The following is a 21,429-nucleotide window of genomic DNA, read 5'->3' as shown; positions in this document are numbered from 1 at the left end:
AACAAGGCTTTAGTCCCCCCAAATTTATTATTTTTTTTTTAATTCGGCCTTGCTATCAAATAGAACTGATGTCTCAGCAATGATGTTTTAGCAGTTACTTAAGTTCTTACATCACTCTTCTGTTTAGGTGAAATGCAGAAGAAAGGCTTACATAATTCGTTGCTAATAGAAAGCTTCTGTCTCCACCAGAAATAAATTTGAAATTAAGGAATGTCTGAATAAATTAATCTGAATACATCTGAGTATTAGATATACATCTTGAAAGTATTAAAAATACTCAGGTACAACCAGACATGTTGATACTCATTTCTCTGCAATTGCTGAAAGATTTAACAAATCTACTAACGCAGCACACCAGAGTTTTGCAGCGAGGCACAGCAATAGACTTGTACTTTTGCATTCCTTTGACCTGATGTCTTTGCTAATTACTGTTCAGGTAATTCAATTGTTTTGCTCATAGCATTGTTTTGGGTTTTTATTATCTTGCAAAAAGAAATTAAAGAAAAGTTCTTACAAAAATAAAATAAGGCCAAAATGAACATCATCTTGTATGAGAAGCTTTAAACATAATTAAATTGGATTTTCCATCAGAGGAGAAGCATATCCAGATTTGTATAACCAATCCAATTACCACTGTCCAGGCTAAGAGAAAAGAATTTGTAACAGCAACAAAGAAGTCTTAACAAATGACATGAAATACTTGACAAGAACATCACTGACCTTTATAATCAGAGACTAAACTAGCCATATACATATGCAGTTGTTTTTAAACAACGTACCTAAACTGGTGTGTACCATCATACAGAGCTTCACAGGGTGCAATCTCCTGATGCGGCCTGATGCTGACAGGAATGACGCTGACACCTGGAGCAGCAATGTGGGCCAGCAGCGTAGACCAGGCTTGTCACCAAGGCACCTTAGTCTGGCTCTGACATACTGTGTCCATGCAGATACATTACGAACTTACACTTGTACAGTGACCAAGTTTAATCAGCTTAGTAACAAAAATCTTTCACTGTTGTCATATCATCATTAGTATGCTGTTTCTGAAGTTATGTGCTTACCACGTAATTTTTACTTGTCGTACCCTTCTAAGCACAATGTGCTATGTATGACATGGAGGCACAAAGTATCAAAGGCTAGCTAAAACACAGGTACGTTGCCAAAGGGAATGTATGCCTTTGATCACTTATCTTTGTTTATCTGAATGTTTGAGCTGAACTTGAAAGACAGTGGATAAATAGGCTTGTGCTGAAAGCCAAATACTTTTTTTTTTTTTCACTTTGCATAGCTTTCTATAACAGAATCCAGTAAACGAGAGTTCCATTTCTCTTAGTACATGAATGTATGCATGTGGCTAAAATGGACTTTACCCTTCTTGCTAGATACACTGAACCTTTGAATGATGCCAGGTATTTATAACCTTATACCTATATTCTAATTAGTCTGGCTTCATCTGGGAATAGCAGTGCTGGAGTGCAGCTGGGATAGTCACGCTGGCGAGGCTGCTTTGGGTTCTTTGTCTCTTAGAATCTACCTCTGAGAAAAGCCGAGCATGATGTCAAAAAGAGCGTGAGTGTTTCTATAAACAGCACAAACCTATGACAACAAGAACAGGTTCCTCATCAAAACTATAAAAAAAAAAAAGGCTTTTTATGAAGAATCACAATAGACAACAAAAGAAAAAAATTATAAACTTCCCTTTATCTTTTCAGAAATTCTGTCATTCCTTCATCTGTTTTGAACATACATATACACACACACATACACTCGGAGACAGTCAGGTACATATGTGCACGTACACACATCTTCCTATTTTACTCTGTTGCTACTGATTTGACCCTTGCGTTTCTTCACAGAAAACTGAAATTTTGCTGTCATCCCAATGTACATTATTACAATAAGTAACTGCTAGAGAAACCAAGTATTGAATGCAGTTCAGTTACCACACACTAGAAATTGTCCGTGCACAGGCAAAATAATGCATCGCTTGGGGTCATGCCAAATCAGATGATCAGTCTCTTTATGTAGCTCTGCATCAGGTATAATAAAAACCTTCTGCAGCTGAGCAATTATATATTCAGGCTACATTCTAAAACTGTTTGTCAGGAAAGAGCTATTTATGCTTTATTATTTTTAAACTGTAGTACCTAGCTCTGAATAGATTTTATTGTGGTTAGACTATTTCAGAAAGTCAAAATAAACCAAATAAACCAGTTTGGTGAGGTTTCAAAAATAGAATACATGTATAAAGCAAAGTGCTGTATTTATTGTCTATGAAGCAGGAATGACTGTTCAAATAGCCACAAATTAAAGCCTTTTTTGATTTTTTTTTCCCCCTATTCAAGCTCAAATAATTCAGACTGGCTATTTATTCACTATGCGTGGCACCCATGTCAGCACCTCCACGCTACATTTATAAAACTTTATTCTCAAATTATTTTCATGCTTTGATATTCTCAGTGCATGGTGGTGTACCAATTGACTTTGTACGTCTCATGCTCCTCTTTGAAGCTTCCCAGGTTCTGTCTGTGACAAAAGGAACATTACCCAGATTCTTGATCCTTCTACTGGGGATCTGACTGCTGTCCCTCCAAAACACCTCCAACTACAGGAACAAGCCACAGCTGCAATTACCTAATAAAATACAACTATACCTGTCAGACACAATTTAACAGAGATCACATCAAAATCACGTGGCTTTAGGGATATTTCTATTTTTTTGTATTGTGTTTTTCAGTCAGCTTGCACTGCACTTGCAAACAAAGGGGCAGCCAAGGTCTATAACAGCAAATGAGTCAATGGACACGGGCTGAGTCATGCAGCAGGGACGATTGTCTGTGAGCAGGAGCTGGGCTTTGCATCTCGGGTTTCAAAGTTATGACCAGCATTCTTGTGGCAATAAGTACTGCAAATGAGTATCTAAAATTCAGGAAAGCAACTTAACTCACCCTGTCTGGAGTCTGAGAGAACTGGCTGGGGTAGTGCAGTGCCTCTGAATTTTCCTAGAAGCAAACTGCATTGCACTGAAATTGGAGAACCAGAAATTCTCTACTGCACTGCATGTAACAAGCTCAGAGACGCCGGATATCTGTAATACCATAAATTACAGTAGGAGCATATGGAGGACTGAAAACTGGTAGACAGTTCTTTGAAAATTTTAAGAATGTTTCATGTAAGATTATCAGTGAAGAAAGGCTAATATAACTTCTTTCTTTTTTCAGTAAGAGATTATTGTTTACTGTTTATAGAGCTGCTCTCAGAATAATTTATTTATTAGTGCAAGGCTTAATGAAAATCTGTTTCAATTTTACTCTGAACTGTTGCCACACAAACTTGTATTGAAAATCTATTGCAATTGACATTTTCATAAAATATTTTTATTGTTACGTTTATATAAGGACAAGTCAAGAACCATATAAGTATGAATATGTAATAGATGGTTTATAGTTAATTAGAGATGCAATTGATTCTGGAAGAATATAAAAATCTGTAGAAGCTAATAGTCCTTGACACTTAAGGAATTGTATATGTTTTTCAGATAAACACATTTCTTAAATGGAAGCGTTAAAGCAGTAAAAAAGAAGAAAGGAAAAAATAAAGATACTAACTTAAATTTATATACAGAAGGAAGTGGTCAACAGATAAGGCAAAACTTGTTGGCAGTATTGTGGAGGCAACCATGGCACAACGTATTTACCTTGGGCAGTGTGTCTCACAAGGCGTGTGCATGTGTAAAACATAACAAAAGAAACTTGGCATGACAGCTCTTGGTAACTGTCTTAAAGCACTTAAATTGGCTTGACCCTGGAAGTACATGAACTAAAGTGAATTTAAAAATATATGCTGTCTTTACTTCATGATTCAGTGTCCTGAGGTTTCTATCTATGAGGACAGTCCCTTCTGTATCATACAGTACGTGGCTTGACCTTACCTTGAGAGGTAGGTTTACTGAAGGAAATCCTCAGGTGTCAGAGCCCGTAGACACACAAGCTTGCACAACCCAGTCTCATAGTCCGACTGACTTCCCCTCTGTTTTCCGACTGCAGGAATTGCTTAAATGGATCTGCTTCCAGAATCGAGCCTTTTTGGGGAAGTAATGAAGCCACTACATGCCTAATCTAGGCCTGATGATAAAGACCGAAGCTTTTGGAAGGAGGTGTCCTTTGTGTCATGCCTATGGGAAGTCAGGTGTTATTTTCATAAGGAAGAGAAAGTCTCCGCAGATTTAGCTTCACTATTTGGCTGAAGAGATGCTGTACAGCGTGGTGAGAGGTATGCACTGTAGCCATCCCAACAGCAACCACATTTAGTTAGATATGGATGAACCAAAACATTAAGAGTTCATTCAGGATAAAGCAACAAAAATAACTAATGTGAACAGAATGTGCTAATGGTTTCCATTTCAGCAAAACAAGTTTACTGCCTTGTTAACACCTTCATATATAAGATGTCCTATTGTTGTAAAGTGACGTATGTAATTTAAATTCTACAATGCATGAAAAAAACCCAAACAAACTGTAAATTACCTTTGCACCCCTCTTCTTTGATCACTTCAGTGACATGGGGAAATTATGATAAAGCCTTTCATCTGAACTATAAAATATAAGTAGTTTATGCACCACCATGCAAATAAAATATTCCTTATTTGGAGTACTTATCTTTTAGGTTGCTATTGCTTGATTTGTTCAAGGCCACTTTCTTCATGGCCTCTGTATGTTTTACTTCTTTTGTATCTAACTTGACTTACATTTTCCTAAAAAATGTTCTCTCACTCAAAAAAAAAAATCTTATGGGCGAATAAGAGAATAATTTACAGCATATATCAAAATAACATACAGAAACACAATGCTCTTAATGTGGCTCAGATGTGAATAACCCTGGATAAAATGGCAAAGTTTGTCTACAGCAACCCTTGGCTTGAGGAGTAAGGGAATAAGATTTGATACCCAAATAAAGTGTGTCTATACATTTCTTCTTTTTCCCAGCCAGTGCTACACTCTCGTTCTTCTGAGGCTTATAGGTATTTTACGTACTAAAGATACAACTAAGGGTATATGATGCCCTTAAAACATTTTCCATTTTTTGAGACTCCTCAAGAAATCACAGTTGAGCAGGCTGGGAATACATGAATATGGCACATAGCAAACTGAACCACAACAAATAAGTAACAGGTTTAACTTTTACGTGCTTCTTTTCAGCAGCGAGTATTAAAACTCTTCTCAAAGATGGTAACTTAGAACCGTCCATCCCATTTTTAATCATAAGGAAGCAAAGGCCTTGGAGCTGAGGTGGCTTTGCCTGTGTGACATCCCCGTGGGAGGAAAGGGAGTTCCCAAGCCCACAACCACTGGCCAGATGTGCCAAATATCTCAAGATAACAGTTGCTGTCATTAACGCAGCCCGCTATAAACCCTCCTGGCGCTGGTTCTCATTCTCTTTCTAATCACTCCGTAGGCTGCTTCCCATAGAGGTAGAAAACACCCCAAATGGTGAAAATGTAAGATTTTATTATATGCCTGGACAAATGAAAGCCTAATACCTGGACATTCACATGTTAAACATATTGTAAACCCAACCACTAAACACAAACATCAATCAGATCAACCTCAGAAAGAATGCCCATAATTTTCAGTTTCTTTTGGAAAGTTTGTTCAATTTTCCTTTCCCTTCTACTGTAGTGCTGTACCGTTTTGAGTTTCTTTGCTTAGTTTCCTTGTTTGCTTTTTCTTTCTTGTAATTATTGTTTCTTTGCATGTGCTGCATTGTTTACCTATCTGAAATTTGGCTTACTTTCCTCCCTATCTGTGTTCATTTGTTCCATGACTACAATCCTTGATCCTTCTACTCTTTCACAAGAATTCTAAAACTTTATGAAAGGTCTTCTGTCAAAATCACCTCTTCTGGAGGTGGTTATTCCTCTTTTCTTTCCCTTTTTCTTTTTAAGCTTCTTGTGGCATGTTCTTATTCATATTTTATATTACAACATTTAAAGTTCTTTTTGCATATTTTGCGAAAATCTGTAATACTGTCTGCTGTATTACGTGGATATATTTAGTCTTAAGCCATGTGCATATTTATTGTACACACTGCTTTCAGTTTATTTGTTTCTCCTGGGCCAACTCTCGCAGTCAGATGCGTGGATATGACTCCTGTTAAAGTAATGTAAACTGTGTATGTGCATCAGAGGACTCCTTCAGTTTAAATGTGACATTTAGGAGAAAAGCTACTCTACAAGAATTTGAAAAGAATGATTGCCACCTAAAAATGTTGTCCTTGGTAGACACCATCTTGGTCTGGATTTGTTTTCCTGGGTTTTTTTGGTAGGTCTGAGCTCATGGCAATGGGGAAGAGAAAAAGAAGAGAATAAGCGCTTTTCTTAATAGAAATCTCCATGTGGTTATTCTGGTAAAAGAGTGCTATAAAAGTTTAGTTAAATCTTTCTTTTAGCAGTATTTTCTAAAATGGAGGCATTATCACACTGGAATGAGTGGATAACTTCCAGAACATATGGGAATAAAGTACTGAATGACAATGTTCTAGGCGTGGAAATTTGTGTTTCAGCCTTCTAGAGCTCCTGGTTGCTATCCCCATTTCAATCTCCTATTACCTGGCAACGACAGCCCTTCCTGGAGGGCAGCAGCTACACTTTACACAAGCCAAACTTTGTATGGTTTTTCTCTTATTTGGTGCTCAGGAGAGGCAAGCCCAACAGTGCTGCTTCTTTTCTTGCCCTCCCTATGCCTCTATGAGGGTGATGTGACTTTAGCTCAACTCGAGCCTTGGTTTATATCAGAGTAAACCTTCTTTCTGCAGAGAAATCCAAAATAAGGCTGAGGGAATTTTGCTGGAGGCTCTTTTTAGAGATGTGCTTATTTAATTAACAATTAATGCATTACATGACTGTAAATGCAAAGGTGTATGCTCTTTCAAAACAGTCCTAGGAGAAATGTTTTACTTTACAATGACTAGCCTTAGAAGTTTCGGGCTGGCATGATAAATTAACTGTTTGCCGTTTAATGTGCAGTGCTGCACATTCTCAAAGCCTGACCCACAACCGGGCAGTTCGTGGTGCAGCAATTTCGCCGAGTCCTCCGGCATCTCTCCTCTCGCACGGCGGCTGCCTGACAGCTGCTCCCCGTCCCCTCCAGGAAAAGAGGTTATACGCTATATATATATTTTTTAAAACTTCTCCCCAGATACCTTTCCCGGCAGTTCACACCCCACCCCCCTCAGCACGGACCGCCCCTGGGGAATTTCTGCCTGTTCCCTTCAGAGAGACGGTTTGCTTTTGAACAGGTAGGACCGGAGAGCTGCGTGCCGGGAGCCTGCTCTGTGCTGATGCCCCCCGTTTAATTAACTGTCGAACACCCGAGAGCTCTGGCGAGGCCGGGCAGGGGCCGCGGGGCTGCAGGCAGGCGGCTGTCAGGTCGGGCTGGCGGCAGCGCGGCGGGCGCCTCCGGATGATGGGCGGCTCTGTCGCCCCGGCGGGGCCCGCTCCAGCTCCCCTGGCGCAACGGCAGAGCTCATCCCCGACACCCAGAGGGGTTCCCGGGAAGGGCTGGAGGAGAGGACAGGAGATGCGGCGGGAGGGCCTCCGCTCCCCCCCCCGCGACCGGCTGGGGGCAACCCGCCGGGCCATGGCAGCTGTCGCTGCTCCCAAATGGCGGCACGAAGAGGAGGAGCGGGTGCTATCGACAGCGCGGCGCTCCGCGGTCAGGCCGAGAGGCGGGGAGGAGGAGGAGGAGGACGGGAAAAGAAGGAGACAGGGGCGGAAGGGAAGTAGCCGAGTGCCGAGAGGTCGATGGGCGGAGGATAAATGTCTCGCTGAGTGTGAGGCCGCCATTTTAGATGAGGAACGAAACGAACGGCGCCGAGCGGGACGAGAGCCCGGAGGGAGCCGCCGGCAGGGAGTGACATAGGTAGGAGCGGCGCTGGGCTGGCGAGAGGTAGGGGACGCGGCAGGGAACGAGGGAGAGAAGCGCTGCCTTTCTCCCCTTTCTTTTCGGCTCTCCCTTCCTCGGTGCTAGCGCCTGGAGCGGCGCCGGCTGCTCCCATTTGGCGGCTCAGCTCCGGGCGCGCCGACCCGGCCGCCGCCTCGGCCGCAAGAGAGGGCGGCCGCTGGCCCCCTGACACGGACCGGGGGAGGAAGGAGGGGGAATCGGCCATCTCCGTACCTGGGGTCGCAGCTCATCGCGGAGCCCTTTGCGGTCGGATCGTCTAGTGCGCGCCGCCTCACCTCCGTCCCTGCCGCGGGGCCCGGGCGGTGGCTACCGCCTCCAGCGGAGAGGTTGTGCGGCGGCCAGGAGCGGGGAAGGTGCCAAAAAACCCGGGCCGGGGGGTGGGGGGTGTCCGCGCCCCGTGGCCGGTCAGTGCCGGGGGGAGGTGCGTGGTGCCAGCGCGGAGCCCCGGGGCCGGGGCTGCCCGCCGGGGGCTGCGCGGCCGAGGCGGGTGTGCACCGGGGCTGGGCCCCGCACTGCCCGGCCCGGTGTTGTGGCGGCCGGCGGGCGAGGTGAGCGACGGGCATGAAGCAGGGGAGTGGGGTGCCCAGCGGCGGCTCCGCTGGCCCGGCCTCTTCGGGGCTCCGCTTCGCTGCTGGCGGCTGTGTCCCTCCCATGTTCCAGCGAGGACTGCCTAACCTTCCTGTTGCAGCGGTCTGCTGTCTTCTGAGCCGAGAACGGAGAGTGTGCTTAAGTTGTATTAGCATAACTGAGTGCGTTCTGCTTGGGCATTCTTCGGTTTGAGCTGCATGCTTGTTTTTTTTGACTTAGATTAAGCTTGAAAAAAGACATTTGAAAACTGACGTAAGATTCTTTAGTTTTCTTGTTTCTTTTAAACTGTTAGAGTTTTGCCGTGTAGAAGTGGTGTTCCTTCAGAGCCAGGGCTTGAAGATTGCACCGTTTCTGGACTCTTTTTATCTACAGGCTAAGTGTACACACACATGTACTCGTGCTAACAGCACGTGCTAACAGCAGCACGTCTCCTGTCCATTGTTCATCTTGCCTATGTCAGGCTAAATAACTTCTGTAGAATTTTTTTTTTTTCCCCTTAGCCTTTAAGTGAGATCCATAAAGACAGGGACCTTGCCTGAAACAGTGAGACCTTAAAACCAGTTGTAGTGGAATTAGTTGCTACAGCACGGTGTGCATTCCAAATGCAATTGTAGGTTGTCATAGGTGTGCAAAACAAGAAGGGCCTGTAATGGAGTAAAACTAAGATTCTTCCGAAACCAAAGCCAACTTAAAATATCTGAAAGTAGTTTTGTATGAAAGACTTCTAAAATGTCTTTTATTTTAATGCTTCTGAGAAACTCAGCTCCAAATATTGCTTAAAGGATCACTGCATTGTGTAAAACTAGGATATAATTTGAATGGACGGGCTTATCCTTTAGGATATGTCTGCAATGTTGGTGCAGAAGAAAAGATTGAGTTGGTGGATGTGAGAGTTAGTTTCAGGCAGTTCAGTTAAGTCTGCTCTGTGGACACCCATTCAGAATGGAAGTGGCTTTAATTTAATTTGTCTTAAAGAAAATTTTTTGTAGGTAAACCCTAAGGCTACAAGTAATCATAAAAAAGGTATGGATCTGAAATGCATGACTAATTAATATGGTAAGCAATTTAATCTTAGATTATTAAATCAGAAGTGAAGTAGCTTACTTGAGTTGGAGCAGTGGTGCTTTCAGAAATCTGGAATGTGTTTTTCATACGGTTTGTTGCTGTACTTAGTATCTTCAGGACTGTACAACTTATTGTGCAACACTGCTGACTAACCTGCTTTGAAAGAAGGTCTGGAAGTACCAGAGAAAATACCTGGTTTTTTTCTACAGAAGATATAAAACTTTATTTTTTTGTTTCTGTTGAGTGCCTTTGGTGTTCACCTGTAATTTTCCATTTTTTTTTTATTCTTTAACAACAACGTCTGTTCAAATTACATATGAAGTTAGTGCTGTCTCAGGGCCTGAACTTACTACAACTTATTAAAATAACTTTTTTTTTTTTTAATAAACCACAAACATGACCCACAGAAATCATTGGTCAGCACTTCTCAGTATGCTACATCAGCACTCATTTCTTCTGGGACATACACTCCCCTCCTTCCCCCAGTTTATGTATTTATTTGGCTCCTTCACTGTTGGGAAGCTAGGAGTTGAGGAAAACAAGTTTTCCTTGTTTTCTGTCTTTGAGAACAACTTTAATTGAGATGGTGACAGCTGTTGGTTCTAAAACTTCTGTGGAAAATGGGAACCCAAAGCTGTTAGATCAGATTACTGTGTGTAAATCAGTCTTCAGTCCATTAGTTTCAAATGCAGGAGTTGTGCTGATAAATTCACTTCAGTGTTACGGTCATAGAATGTTTAAATTCTTTTTATATTCCTAATAAAGTTAGGAGAGCAAATGAACTAACGAAGTCTCGTTCAGTACAGATTTGTTTTTGGGTCTGCTGCAAACATGTGACACCTTCGGTCATTCCCTTTGCCACACCTCCAGCATCCCTTGCTTCCCCATCTTTGCTATTGCCTTACTTAAACACCCCCCTGACTTTTTCTCCTCCTCTTCCTCTGTTCTTACCTTGCCCATCCACCTTCTCGGCTGCTGGCTGGGCCAGAGGGAGGGTTTCTCTTGGCGTGGTCTCCCCATGCGATGTCATGGTGCCGCAGCTGGCACACCAAAGGTCTGTGCTGTGGTGTCCTGGCTGGTGAAGGGGCTAGGGGAGCGAAGGGTTCTGCTGTAATTTGGCTTCCGATTTCCATAGCCCATGGGAATTCTGTATTCTTGATGCCCCTACCTAACTGTTTAGCTGAAACAAGCTAATATGTCCCGGAGCTGCCTGAGGAGAGGCAGAAGGACAGCTGGGTGGCAAGCTCAGGAAGACCAGTTGCCTAGGAAAAAAGGGTAATGTAGTTTTCTGCAGTGAATTTCCAAAACTTCCATGAAAATTCAGCTTGAAATAAATGAATAATTGAAAAGGTTGATTGTTCTGTGAGAAATAAGTTACTGGTCTATCTTTTTACTTAAAAATGCAGAAATCTAGAGGAGAAATAGAAGTCAGTGTTCTATTTCTCATAAAAGCGTCAAATTTATAAGGCAAAATTATGTTTCTTTGGGGAAGTAACAAACATACTCAAAGCAAGATTAAAGTTGTGATTTAAAATTTCGGGTGTGGTAGTTTAAGCACGATTTTAGTAAGTTTCACATAAGTTTAATTTGTAAATAAACTGATGTGTTTACATCTGCATTGTACTGATTTTGATAGATTTTGTGTAATTGCTTATCTAACACCCTTCAGTATTTTCTGGTATGAAATATATCCGTTGTGTATTGAATAAGGTTGTGGAAACATTTTGTCAGCTCTAGAAATCAATTGAAAGAGGAGGTCATGTAACTAGGAAATCAGGTAAAAATACTAGCTTTAAGACAAATTAACAAGGTGTTTTAGCGATGAGCATGCATTACCTCATGAGTTCTGAGACAGCGTGAAGTAGATATAACTTATTCTGTATGAGTAATCCAGATACTTAGCGATGTTCCTAGTTTTTCTGAAAAGAAAGTCTGTTTTGGACAAAGTTCTGTGAATAATTCTCAGTGCTCTGTTGGCTCTTGCTGCGTATGCTATTTTTTTTGTAAACAGCAATTTTGCTTTGAAAAGCAGCTGGCACACATTTATTCCTTTAGTGACTTGAAAATTGTTTGTACTGTAAATGCCATCTGTTTCACACAAAGTTGATTTTATTGCAGCAGTGTGTACTGACCTTTTACAGTTTAGCTAGAACATGGTCATCTTGTGTACTGCAATGCTGCAGTGCACACGGTAGGTGAGGATAAACAAAATGCTGTTGTGGAGCCGTTTGTAAATGAGTAAAGCATTTTCTTGGTAGATTTTATTTAGAGCTAAGAATTATAACTGATGGTTAATAAATAGAATGTTTTAATAGGTGAGCATCTTTTTTTCAGGATTTTAAGTGACATAGTCAATGTGACTGAATTATGTATTTTCCAGGAGTTTTTGCTTGCTCATGGTGAATGACAAGCTGGTTAGAGCTACAATTCTGATGCAGAAAAACTCTGGATTTGTGTAGAGCAGTGCAGTGGCAAGTGCAGGTCATTGGGTTTGTTTGCAGTGGCAGGTGTGCCTGTGCTGTGCTGTGTCTCTGGTGCATGTTCCCTGCGTACCCTGCATGCTTGCAGAAATGAAGCAGGGCAGCAGCACTGTTAAATCAAAGCTGGTTGGTTTTAACTTCAGGCAAAAGAGTTTTGGAATTGCCTTGCAAATAATTGGCGCATGTGGTGAGCATGTAAGTTACTCTGCTTTGTGTTCTTTTCACTATCTGAAAATCTGCAAATGGGACCTGTACCTCTGGCTCTTCTGATATGAGCCCCTTTTCATGTTGCTGTTCTCGGTTCCACTGCTTTGTGGAATCACTTCAGTTGCTGTGTTGTGGCTCTCTGCAGATGCTGAGTTGATTACAGTGCTCTAGCCTGTTTTCCCTTACTGCTGCCTTACATTGCGTCATTTCAGATTTCAGCTTACGTTGCATACTTGCTGTTGGTTTGACCCTAAAAATATTTTGTTTCTGACAAACAGCTGACAAAAAAGTGTTAATTAATATTGCATTCCAATTGAAATATGTAGTATCGGTTAAGAGCTGTTGAGACATCTTGTATATTTTTAATTCACAAGCTGGAGGGAGGTTGCTTCACTGACTTGCAGCTGGGTGTGGCATGGGGTTAACCATATTAATTAAAGCTGGCTCAGAGGTTCAGACTTTTATAAAATGGCTCAGTGCCCCCATTACAGTCTTGTTACATAAATTTTTTCTCTGTAGAACAAGCTAGAGTTTTGAAAATGAGTTTTAGGAACACCCAGCTGGAGAGACTACCAAGAGGGAGATGGAAGGTCGTGCGCAGCTAGAAGAAAGGTCTCTTTAATGCCTTTGTAATGCCTTTGTAAATGTAGGGCTAACATTTAGGTATCTGTTGAGAAACTTTAATATATGACTAATCTTCCTTTCTCTTTTTCTGTAATGTCTTTTGTTTTGCTAGTCCTTTGCTTCCAGTGTATGTCCCTGTCAAGTCTATGAGTAATTTGTGCTAGTTTTTGCATATTCCAATTTCTTGTTCTGTTCTCAGTCCTTTAACAGTGTTTGCTCAAAGTCTGGTCATGCTTTCGGTATATTGTAGAGTGGCCTTTTCAGTCTGTTAGCGTACCTCAAAAGGCACTGCTCTCTCTTTACTCTTGTATTACCTATGAAGGAGATGAACTGTCTCCCCCACTGTGACTCCTTATTGGACACACAAGTAAATTATCATTCTTTTTTCTTTATTCTGTAATTTTCCCTGTGTAGAAGTAAGTAAGTGTGATATTTTACATCAGAGTTTCTTGGTGAAGCTGAAGGAAGCGTAGTGAAACAGATGAAGAGACGTGTGCTCCCTTTTGTTTGCGTGGAGCTGTTAGAGGCATGTCGGAGCACAGAGGGGTAGTCCTGCAAAGGCATACGGCACATATGGGAATGACCCTTAGACTGGAACCTTCAATGGTGGTGGTGTTGCTGGGAAGAAAAAGTACTAGTTAATCATATTTTAATGATTTTTAAAAAAATATTCTTACTTTGTTCCTACCTGAAAAAATGCTAGTTGTGCTATTCCCAAATAGTTATCAGAGAAAGCACAATATCTTTATAAGTTTCTTGTAAAAGAAAATGCAAGATGAGTTTTATACTTGTGGAGGTGAAAGAGCCTATAATTAGCTGTCTGGCTTCCAGTTGAAGAGGGGTGTTTTGATACACAGTAACAACTTGGGGTTTTAAAACTTTGGTTTAGAAACTTTGTTTTAAGTTTCACTGAAAGTTGATCATGTTTATGACATAGGATGTGACTGCAGCTTCAGATTCTATGAAATTTTTTTTAGAATCCTAGAAGTTCAGAATTTACCTAGTAGTTGTTAATTCCAAGATTACTGTCAGGTTAATATTTTCCTTATTTTGGTAATTCCTGATAGAATTTGAATTTCTGATAGAATTTGAATTACTTCAGGTCTTATCTATTTCATAAGCCTATTAAAATAGTTTTTATCAGGTCTTTATTTGTGCACTTCTTGTTGTAGTTTTACAGATTTTTTTTTTTTTTGTAAAACCTGTATTGTAAACCTCATGGATGAAGTGTGGCAAATGCATCTAAACTGTCTCTACTTTTGAATTTGCACAAGACCTGTGTATATTTCTTCATGTAGATACACAGTTCTGGAGCCACTATGTGCAAATAAGAAACACATTTTTGATTATGCCAGCACTTTCAAACTTAAGGAGAGTTAAATATGTTGATGATCATTCAGTTTTTCTTAGACTGAGGGGAAAAAAATGTGATAGTAACTGTGCCAGTTAAGTGACGTCCTACTTTCTTACAGCTTTCTTTTCTCTCCCTGTCTCCCTCTCCAATGACTTTTGTAAGCCATGTCCAATCAATACCAATCTGAGGGCATGAGCAGGCAGAAACCTGTTTGTAGTGTGGAAGGTGGGAGGATACTGGTTTCCCTGGTACCTAATTAGAAAGCTAAGCAATGTCAGTCATCTGTAAGTCAGGCTGCTGGCTGAGGAACATGAATTTCTTCTCACAAAACAGCATTTCTGCCTCGGTTTGATCACTGGTCTAACAGTTTTAAATGTTCATGTTATGATGGTTGTTATCTTTATATGGGAATGTGGAAGAAAAATGATTTGGAGTTCAGGTGCCTGGGAGTGGTTATTCAGGGTGGTTGGAGTGGAGGGGGTGCATTTGCAGAAATGGGCCAAAATGGGTTCGTGGGAGGATGGCACGCACATGGCTGCTAGAGAACGTAGTAAGTGAAGTAGCTTCCAGAGTGTGTTGCAGCCAAAAGAAACAACAAAGTGTGCAAGCCTCTGATTTTATGCTGACATTTAACGCAAAATAAACCGTATTCTGAATTATGTCACTCATCTGTGTTAAATGCTTTAGAAGCAAGTATAAAGCTTATGCAGGCAATAGTAGCATACCGAAACAAAGTGTTCGTGTTAGTGATGCAGTGGATTGATTTCACCTCAAAGTGGGTTCCAGAGTTTACTTTTGGGTTTCTCAAGCCTTTTAAGTTGGCTGTGTAACTTGTTCACTGGCAGTTGAGAGGTTATAAAAAGAGAGCCAGCTGATGTTGCAATCTAAGCGCTGGCCATAGAGTGGAAAGTCTCTCCTTTGGCACGTTCTCTAGTGCTATTTTTACCTATTCCAGTAAGATCTGCCCTTGTGATGTTAAATTGCAGGACAATACCTGGAATTATTTTGTTTTGCAAAAGTGCTGTATGCTCTGGAGAAAATTTTCAATAAAATTGTCAGGCAGATTGAGACTAAAGTTATCTTACACATCAAAATATTTTTTTCTTCTGTCACCACAAATAATACTGCTGCTGTAACTATAAAGGATTCTTTCACTTTTGTTTGCATATTTTATGTGTGGCAGAGGGTTTTTTAAAATTTTGGTTTCCTTTGTGTATCGAGCGTTCTGTCTTTCTCAGTGTCCCACGTGGAGTCTTTAAATAGGCAGTGTGATTTTTAAAGACAGGGAATTAACAGTGTGGCCCAGGAATAAATGTAGTAGGAGGTTTTTGTCATAGCCTCCAAAAAGCCTAGCTGGTGTTGATTAAATTTTAGGTTGATGGTTCCTCCATACAATAGAAAATTATTTTAATATTTTTTTTCTGGGAATAGACTTTCAGCACTGCCAGTGACAAAGTGCTGTATCTGCCAAACTGATTGTAGGGAAAACTGGAGGAAACAGCAAGAATGCCCTGCCAGTGTAACACTGGGGCTCAGTTGTAGAAGTATTGCATGTAGGCTGGCATATATGACCGTCTGAATCACAGTGCTGAAATGTCTAACATTTGTGATCACCTAATCTTAAAGTATTGCCCAGGTGTATTTTCTAGAACCATCAGGATCTAGTTCAAAAGTGGCTTGACAGCACTGAGACACAAACCTATTGTTTTACAACTCCATTTCAAACTCTCATTCTGGGTATTTGTGCATTTAGGTGTATATTTGTAGCAGAATTTTTAATTTTTCAAAAGCAATGCTTGGACACTGAAGAGTGATGGTGATCAGCTGGCACGAGTTCGGCGTTCCCCTTACAGAGCACTTGCTTTCCCTGCTCCTGTGCTCTGGAGTATCTCAGGTGGAAATCCTGCAAGTAAGCACACTTCCTCCAGTGCCGGGCCGTTTTCTTCTCCCTTGGCTTTGCCATTGTCTTAGGTGAACAATTCCACTTCTGAGGTTTAACTGAGTCTCACATCTGCAGTAACAGCTGGTATTTTTGTCAACTCTTTTGCTTCTTAAACCCTCCTTGTTGCCAGTTTTGTTACCAAATGTTCTTACTGATTTTTGTTTTTCATGTGTCTCTTACCTGTTAAGAAAATACTTGATTTTTACTCCCTTACAGCTATTACTTTGGTTGCAGGCTGAAATATTGTGCCTGCTGCTTCTTTAGCCCATCACACGTGTTTTATGCTATGCCTTCTCTTCATGGTTTGTAGATGAGATTCTTTTTTTCTTCTGGGTGATTTTGCAATAAAAATGCTTTGGGTTTTCAGTCTGTAAAACCTCTACCCCTCCCCATCACTTTTCTCTCCTCTTTTTCATCTAACATTACCCATCATACTGACTGAATCAATTTTCTCAAAGTTTGTCCCAGACTCTTTTCAGCTCAGTTTTTAGCTCTTTGTTTTCCTCAGGAGCCGGTCTTTATAAATCTCTTGATCTCGTAACTAAATGTGAGGATCGTAACTATATCCTTGTTTTTATCAGTTTGCTAGTTGACAACCTAGCTACTTTTAAAAAACAACCACCCAACACTTCCCCCTCACCCCCTCATGCCTGTATTAGTTCCTGTGAGGATATCTTTCTCTCTCTCTCTCTTATTCTTATGGTGTTTTTAACCTTCCCTGTTTTTCTCTGCTTCTGGCCCCCATGTGCTTTCTGGTCACATCACTTTCCACACCTTATTCCTCAGTGATCTAGTCTGTTAAAAAATGAACAAACAAACAACACCTCCTCCCCTTTAATGCAGTGTGGATTATTTCCTAAATATGTCATTATTGCTGACTGGTTGTCTTCTTTTAGAGCTAAAGATCTCAGCTTTTCCTCTGGTGTGCGACAGACAGAATTCCTTCCTCCCTTCTCCCCAGCCTCCCTGCTTATCTTTTGGGGGACAACGAGCACAAATTAAAACTCATGAATCTCCAGCTGAACATGAGAAAACACTTTTTTTGCTGTGAGGGTGGTCAAACACAGGAACAAGTTGCACAGAGGGGCTGTGGGGTGCGTATTTGTGGGGACACTCCAAATTTGTGGTCCCAGTAGCCTGCCGCAGCTGGCCCTGCTGGAGCAAGGAGGGTGGCCTAAGTGATCTCTAGAGGTCCCTTCCAGCCTCGGTGGCTGTGACTGTTGCACCTTTGCTTCTCTAATCATCTCTGTGTAGGGTTGCTTTAGGAATTGCTAATTAGGGTGGGAACTTTGAGTAAGAAAGCATTTTACCAGTTACTATCTAGTGAGTATCTTTGTGTATTTGACTTAACACTTCTTTCTTTAACTAATCTGAGCTTCCAGTCTTTTAGTTAAGACTTCCTCAGGTTCCCTAGGAATTCTTCCTCTTACAGTTGATGCTTATATGCAAGATACAGAGAGCCTTCAGAAGCTTAGCTTCTTACTACTTTTGTTTGTTTTGTTTTGGATCGAAGATTTGTCATAACATTTGTGAGTCAGCAAGGTGTTTCTGTGTCTAAGTGAGGAACTGATGCCTGAGAAGAAAGTATTCAACTTGTACTTAATTTTTACTTAAGTGAATTTTTAGCTGTAGACGATTTTTATGATGTTTTTGAGTAAGAATGAGATTATGTTGAGCTGGGGGCAGGATTTGGTTGTCACACGGTCTGGTCTTAACACAGTGTGCTTCGTTACACTGAAGTGTTGTGAAAAGTAATGAAAGGCTGGAAGGTCTTGAAAACTCCTTAACAGTGGAAGGATGATAAGTTAACTCTACTACTGATGTAACTCCCAAAGTAATGTTTTTGTTATTAGATTGGTGTGTTGTGCATGTGTATAAGTTTGTTTATTAAAATAGTAAATATCTTCTGTTTTGTGTTATCTTCCACAGATGATGTACTTCATCCTTCTGTCATAGGACTTCATCCACTTAAAGGAAAACTAAAGGTATAGCTGCCTTTCTCTGGTTATCTTTCCCTTCCTTCTTACCCTGCCCCAGTCTTTCTTATGAGGTCCCTGGGCCTTTCCTGGGGGAAGGGAGACTTACCGCAACCCAGTGCTGTGTTTCTGTTCCTGCACTGCTACGGAAATGTGCATTTCGTTGTTCAAAAAATTCCACAAAATTGGTATGATACCTACAGTTGTTTCAGTGTTTGCTTTATCAGCAGCGTATGTTTAACTTAAGCTCTTACTGTAGTCAGTCTCCATGGATATTTACTTTTCAGGGGGAAAGCCCATCCTCAGTTTGGAACTTTAGATCTTGATGTTTACCTGTCTTCTCCAAATAACATTTGCCTTTCCACACAGGTACAGGTCTGTTGTGAATAATCCAGACCTAATGTAAGTAATGTCTGTGACATTATTTTACAACTGGTGGTATTTTTTTTGTTGTTGTTAAATAAATAAAAACCCACCCAAACCAGAACTGTAATTTCACAGATGTACTTAGAAAGGTAATGTAAAATAGAGTTAAAATGAAGCATAATTGCTTTTTTGAGGCACTCAGGACAGAAAACGTTTGACATAGTCCAAGTAATTTTGCTTGTATACAATCAGTAATTTTTAATTACAGTCAGTTTTTATTTGCCATTTTATCCCGGCTTCTTTGCAAATACTGGTGCATAGGAAACAATAAAATAAAGTTACTATGTAGGCAGTTTGTAACTAAAATACTCCAGTACTGTCATGCTAGATTTAGTTCACATTGCAGAAACACGTGTTCAACTATTTCCAGGTGCACTTAATAAAATATAAGGGAGAATCATTTGTTCTATCTGCTCACAGAATAACATCTCAAGGCCCCTTCCACATCTTTCTTGGTGCTATTGCCCCTATTCCCTGCCACCTGCACCCTGATCTGTGCTCCGCTTCCATGGCCAGGCTCCTGGAATTGCAGTGGTGACCTCCTGGTGGCACTGCTGCTTCTGGCACAGAGCCTACGGTTAATAAACTCGATTTATTCATTTGAAGGTGCCCTGAGTGAATGCAGAGAACACCTAACTCTTGATTTAGCTGGATCACTGCTTTCTATTCTGTCCAACTGCACAGATCATCTAGCATTGTCTGGGATTTTACAGGGGTATTTTGCCAGTGGCTGTGGTCTGTCCGCGCTGCACAGTTAGCCTGCGTACCTAGCAGCTCCATGAATAACCAACCTCAGGCTGTTTTCCGGCTCAGCAGAACAGAAGTTGGGTTAAAGTGTGTCCTCCGTGGTGGTGTCCTCAATATGACTTCGTTTAGTACGTGCAGCTGAGGGAGGAGAGAGCCAGCAATTCTCTGTGCCGAGATTCTCAGTCACTTTTGTTTAATCCTTAAGAACTCATGTGGGAAGGGCATTTGGTGGATTGCTGACATTTGAGTAGCCTTTTCATCCTTGCTGTAAAGTGGGTGAGTTCCAGGCAACTGTAAACACAGTTTGGGGCTTTCAAACAATTCAAGCATGAGCAAGTTCAGAATGCCAGTAGGCATGTGTCAAGAGTGTACCTACAGTTGATTGAAAGACTTGGGGAAAAAAAATGCTTGTCAGTGTCTCGTCTGTGTCATGTCAATACACATGTGAACTCATTGCCCCGCTTCTGCAGTGTGAGGTCCACTTTAAAGATCTGTCTTCTAAATCTCTCTTTGGAGGATTCTGCTGTGAAGAATTTAACATTATGGTGAAGAAACAAGAAGTCTAAGTGTGTCAAGAGTGTCACGTAATGTGATTCCGATACAATCAGGTACAAGAAAGCAGTGTTCGATATGCTTTTTATTTCTAGTAACGGACTGAATTTACCAAATTAAAAAATGACAATGTCTTAAATATCACTTCAGCTTTAATAGTCTTCATAATGTTAAGAGAACACATTTAAAACACTGAGTGAACACCTCTCAATATTTATCAATTTTGATAAGATAAAAATTATAAATTGTTATGCTAAAAAAAAGGTGGAGGTTTTACTCAATGACATAGAGTCCTGGTGCTTTGTTAGCAAAACTTGTACGAAATGTGTGTGCAAAATTTGTGTATTTTCCTTGCTTGCCTTTTCTGTTCGCAGCTGTTTTAATAGCAATTTTATGAACTTTTTTGTGAATCTGTGTAAACTCAGCACCAGTATTTAACTAAAATTTGGAACAGTTCTGATTGGGTTAATTTTTCTTTTTAACTGAGATTGCTTTTTTGCTTTGGGAAAGGGAAGGATTTGGGTTCTATATCCTGTTGCACTCATTCAGGCACAAGCAGAGTGTTCAGTGCTCCTATTTCACTAAGGCAGGAATTCAGGTTTTGTAGGGAAGCTTGAGAGCTCCACATTTGAACTTGATAGGAGTTTCACGTGGAAAGAAACTGGTAACTGACAAGGGAATGATCTGTGTGGAAAAGACAAACCAAACAGATCTTCCTAAAAATGGGTTAGCAAAGTAGCCTGGAATCATTCTAATCACCAGAGGGGAGCAGGCATAGAGTGGCCAAGGGTGCCGGTAGTTTTGGTGACAAACACCTACTAGCCAGAGCCCAGAGTACAGCCAAGTAGTGTGACTTGGTTTACACTTACTAACCAAGGTTTTACTCTGAAAGTTACTCTTAAATACAAAAAGGTGTTAATCTTGCAAAGGATTAATCAGAAAGAGTGTCAAGCTGAGAGTTGTATTGCTTGTGCCCTCCTTACCGTAGAACCTAATTGTTGGAAAACCAGTGCTATTTTTTTCCTTAAATACTTTAAAGTTACATTAGCAGCATAATGGCTGAAGTGGTGACTAAGAAACTAATGGTTCAGAGAAATAGAGAAAAAGATGAGAGAAGATACTTCCAAGATCAGAACAACTGAGGCAGAAATTGTATGTGTAACCTTTCAGTATTGGTTGCGGTTTTGGTTTGTTGGTAGATTTTTTCTGTTGTGTGTGTTTGTTTTGTTTTGTTCCCGTTCTCCCGCCCCGAACAATAACATTTCCTCCTGTTACTTTTTTTGTCAGTTGTCACTCTCTTCAAATGAAGGATGTTTGGAGGAAAAACGCCAACCTTGTAGATGTATGAGAGATCTTGGGTTGTTAGACCGATCCTAACTCTTGTCCTGCATTTGTGTTTACATGGATCACAGCTTTATTAATGTTGGAATGGCTCCATATTTATCTTCTACTGCTACGAAAAGCTACTTTAAAAAATTCTGCTGTATATCACAATAGGTACTTG

The 21,429-nt window shown here is 40.9% G+C and overlaps 1 protein-coding gene across 4 annotated transcripts in view; it reads left to right on the top strand.

Annotated features, from left to right (window-relative positions):
- Positions 1–7,875: 7,875 nt before the first annotated feature.
- RAF1 (Raf-1 proto-oncogene, serine/threonine kinase) overlaps positions 7,876–21,429 on the top strand; it is a 45,622-nt gene continuing 32,068 nt past the window's right edge. For 3 of the 4 annotated variants that reach the window (XR_015183781.1, XM_086470417.1, XM_009961999.2), the window contains exon 1: positions 18,177–18,209. The gene's annotated coding sequence lies outside the window, so the exon portion shown is untranslated. Of the gene's footprint in view, positions 7,923–18,153; positions 18,210–21,429 lie in introns of those variants that run through there. The other variant, XM_086470418.1, reaches the window with a different exon arrangement.

Source organism: Leptosomus discolor, chromosome 9 (assembly GCF_034619465.1).
Source record: "Leptosomus discolor isolate bLepDis1 chromosome 9, bLepDis1.hap2, whole genome shotgun sequence".
NCBI lineage: Eukaryota > Metazoa > Chordata > Aves > Leptosomiformes > Leptosomidae > Leptosomus > Leptosomus discolor.
The sequence above is the reverse complement of the archived record's forward strand: the minus strand, read 5'-3'. Positions and strand labels throughout refer to the sequence as shown.